The sequence below is a fragment of the Lepeophtheirus salmonis genome, chromosome 9, assembly GCF_016086655.4.
Source record: "Lepeophtheirus salmonis chromosome 9, UVic_Lsal_1.4, whole genome shotgun sequence".
In the NCBI taxonomy this organism is placed as follows: Eukaryota; Metazoa; Arthropoda; class Copepoda; order Siphonostomatoida; family Caligidae; genus Lepeophtheirus; species Lepeophtheirus salmonis.
Genome location: NC_052139.2, coordinates 29,413,486 through 29,417,356, shown reverse-complemented (window position 1 = coordinate 29,417,356; position 3,871 = coordinate 29,413,486).

Here is a 3,871-nt window from a genome sequence, read left to right as displayed (position 1 = left end):
TTGTCAAAATCCGCCTGTCTTGCCCAGCAGTCGGTACAATACATCAAATTGAAAATTCTAGCAAGCCGATTAATTGATGTAATTGATTATTTCTATTAACCTTGGATATGAGTAGTGTTTTGTCAGTCCATATTTATTCGGTCCAGTCCATTCCAGTCTTAGGACTGTTCTTATCATTCCTTAGCACCGATCCTTAGGACTTTCATTCCTACAGACTATCCACGGGGTTTCCCAGGGGAGGCTGGAGGGTCTGTAGTCCTCCCAAAATATCCGAATTTCCAAAAATATAAGTCTTCCATTTTTTTCCCCAAAAAAATTAATTTTTTGGTAATAGCTATCCATTATTTTTTCCCCAAAAAAGAATTGAACTTTTATTAATGATTTGTATCCCAAAAAATTAATTGTTTGTAAGGAGCTGTGGATCTTTGCAAACAATTCATTTTTGGTCAATAGCTGTGGGTTTTTGATTTTATTTTCTCAAAACTTTAATACTTGAATTTTTTTTTTTTTTCAAAAAACCTCATTGTTTGTGAATAGCTATCGCTTTTTTTTCAAAAAATTTAACATTTATTATTTTCCAATAAAATAATTTTTTTGTGAAGATTTGTCGATTTAAAGAAAAAATGATTTTTTGTCAATAGTTATGGATTTTATACAAAATTTCCCAAAAATTTAATTTTACGATTTTTTTCCAAAAATTAAGCACCCCCAATATAATCCGGCCGGTCACCCTGCTACCATTCCTAGAACTGTTAAAAAACAAAAGAAACAAATGTGAGTGACGTCATCAAGGACTAAACTTTATAAGTTATGCAGGACTCCATTGAACCGGACTCAGACTGATCTGGAAGGTACTGTAGTCTTCATTTCTAAAATTTAGGACAAACATAACACTAGATATGAGCAGTGGTATATTAATAGTCATGAAAATCGTGTGTATATTGGGAATGTTAAAAAAAAAGAAACCGAAAATCAATATGGTACTCCTTTCATTTTGAAGAATGTTCTGGAGGAGATCAAATACAATCAGATGAGAAGGCAATAAACAAGGACATTGGCAAGAATGCCTCTGATGTCGATTCCCAACTTTCTTCTTGTGTAAGGCTTCAATGCTGTTAGAATGACATTTATACGAATTTTGTAACGGCTTATAATCCGATGAACTAACGTTCTGTTGAAGGGCAAATTGCTGAAAATAACAATTTCCCGTGGTTTGGCATTTCAACACCAATCTTTCTTTTCCGTTCTATTTCGGGCATGTTGTGGATAAAAAAAATGTTTCTTCATACACCTCAAGGTACGTCATTATGACGCAACCCCATCAACATAAAAATAAAACACCTCAAGGTACGTCATTATGACGCAACCCCATCATCAACAAAGACTGCTTCCCCTCCGTCATTGATCCTTAAATTTAGTACGATTTCTAGAGCCATTTTGTGTAGGGATGTACACAGTGAGCTTCCTTTACTGTTGACAGTGTTTGCATAATATTTGCAAAAAGGAGGATGGGTGCTTGTTCATTTATACATAAATTTATCTTGAAGGTCAATTTATTTTAGATAAAAAATATTTAGGTCAAGATGATAAAAGCTCAATATAGTCAATAACTTCTTGGATTCCTCCCCCTTCTTCTCCCTAATATTTAGAAACATGGAATAATAATATTATACTAATGCATATCGTTCATAAATAGTTATTTTTATTGAGTATCTGTGGAGTAATAAAATATAATCTAAACAAGGTTCACTCACCCTTCAAGGTTGTTGTTTTAGTGGGAGATAAATAAGTTGCAAAAAAAGTCGAATATATGAATGAAGCATTGCAAAATGATAAGCTGATTCTTTAGAAGGACATTCAATATAAAGTATATAACCCTTAAGGTCTTAGTTGTATAGTTGTTATCGCTCAAGAGATGATTATCAAATGGGTTGTAAATCCTTTTTGATTTTTATCCGGCCAATTTTTTTTATATTCCTAAGTTTTCTGAAACCAAAAATGAACAGGGTAATCCTGACAATTTGAAGGTTACTTTAGATGGAATCAGCTTAGCTATCATGACGTACAAACAGCTGTGAGAGGATGGAAATAAACACAAATACTCTTATAGTGACTGAAATTACTCGCATGTTAATCCTCAATTTTACTCCTTGTCCAAAGGGGACCTTCACATAAAAGGATCGAGCAAATCCTCATTGTTACTCTTCGTCTTACTTTATACTTAGGTCTTCTCTTCACAAAAAAAGTCATAGTAGCTTTAGAAAATAAGAAATCCTTTTCAAATTACAATATAGAAAAAAACCACTCACGAAGCGTACCCAAACGCGGGAGCGGCTTTTTATAGCTGATAATTCTGAATAACTTTGCTCTTGAAAGACGGAGAATAACAATGAAGATGTGTTGGGGAGTTATGGGAAGTCTTTGTTGGACTCAGAGTCGAATTGAGGATTAAAATCGAAGTAATTGCCCTATTTCCTTGGCAGATACAGAGTGGGATTTGTATTTATTTCCTTCATTTTCTAGATACTCGCAGCTAATTTAATGAAACGCCATGACAGCTTCTCTTCTCAAGAATGAAAAAGAGTTACGTTGAGGATTTGTTGAGGATTTTTTTAATGTTTATTTAATTGGTCAGATGGAGTAGTATAGATTAAGCATAAGTAAATATTATAACAGTACCTTTACTCCATATAACCTAGGAATCTTTTGGGGAAATCTAAATACATAAAGTCTATTTTTTTCTCTAGAAATCACCTGGGCGCGAACGCATACACTTTTATCTATTCGTCTTGAAGCTAAGAAAAGCACCTATTTTCCATTTTAAACAAAGATAACTCGAGTTAAAAGTATGATGCAGACATTTTAAAAATGGTTTTATAATTTTTTAACATCCGTCTTCAAAATATATTAAAGTAATTTAGGTCTATCTTCAACACCAAAGGCTTAAAACAGGTTTGAACCTTAAAAATAGCCAAAAATAACAAAATATGTTTGGCCTTTTTCTGAAGGCTATGAGAGAAGAAATAAGGCCATATTTATAAATCAGGGGATCAAACTCTATTTAATAGAACACATACTGTTTTTGTACCATTTTTGCTGTTGGACAGTGTTATCAAAATATTTTTGAGTGTACATCAAAGAAAACTAATAGGTTGGTTGGGTACTCCTTCCTCGCTAATAAGTTTGAAGTTTCTTTTGGGTTACAAGCATATACTTTTTTTTCAAATGAATGTTTCCAAAGGTTCCCACAATTTTCACATCCCTACTTATAAGTGGGAGTTCTTTTGGACTCAGAGTGGAATTGAAAGGGGAAAAAAAAGTAATTCCTGCCTATGTTCGTGCTTGATACGGAGTAGGAATTATGTTTCAGGGACATCCGCAGAGGGCTAACTGGAGGGGCTATAGCACCACATAAATTAAGGATTTTTTTCGTCATTCGGGCAAAATATGCAGCAGAGCAAAAATGTAATATAAAATTCAATGTAATTTTTTTTTAAATTGAATAAAAATGAAGTATATTAAAATGTTTTTTTGTAAAAGCTCTGGACTTTGAATTTTTTTTTCACACAGTTTAATATTTTAAATTTAATTTTTCATTTTTTTCCCTCCAAAATATCAATTTCTTATGATTGTCAATGGATTTATGAAATTTTTTTCCAAAAAAAAAAATATTTAATTTTTTTCCCCCAAAAACATTAATATTGAAACCTTATTTGAAAATGTTTTTATTTTTTGTGAGTACCTTGGGATTTTTCGGATTATTTTAGAAATGTCTATGAAAAAAAATCAAAAACCAGGGCCCGGTATAATCTCTCAGATGCCCTTGTGTTTATTTCCTTTGTCTCATAGCTGCCTTCATTTGATATAATTA